Source organism: Antrostomus carolinensis, unplaced genomic scaffold, assembly GCF_000700745.2.
Source record: "Antrostomus carolinensis isolate BGI_N321 unplaced genomic scaffold, ASM70074v2 scaffold467, whole genome shotgun sequence".
Taxonomy (NCBI): domain Eukaryota; kingdom Metazoa; phylum Chordata; class Aves; order Caprimulgiformes; family Caprimulgidae; genus Antrostomus; species Antrostomus carolinensis.
The window spans coordinates 7,918-8,188 of record NW_010329266.1 but is presented as its reverse complement, the minus strand read 5'-3'; positions in this window follow the sequence as shown (position 1 = coordinate 8,188).

The following is a 271-nucleotide window of genomic DNA, read 5'->3' as shown; positions in this document are numbered from 1 at the left end:
GTGAACGGGACAGGGTCCCACTCGATGGCACAGGATAGTGAACAGGACACGGTCCCACTGGATGGGACAGGATGGTGAACGGGACATGGTCCCACTGGATGGGACGATGGTGAACAGGACATGGTCCCACTCGATGGGACAGGATGGTGGCCCTGGCACACTGCACACGAGCAGGGATGGGGACAATGCAATGGGTCCTGGGCTAGCAGAGGGTTAGGGTTAGGTTTAGGGTTAGGGGTGTGACCAGTGCCTGCTGTGGGGAGGGCAGGTC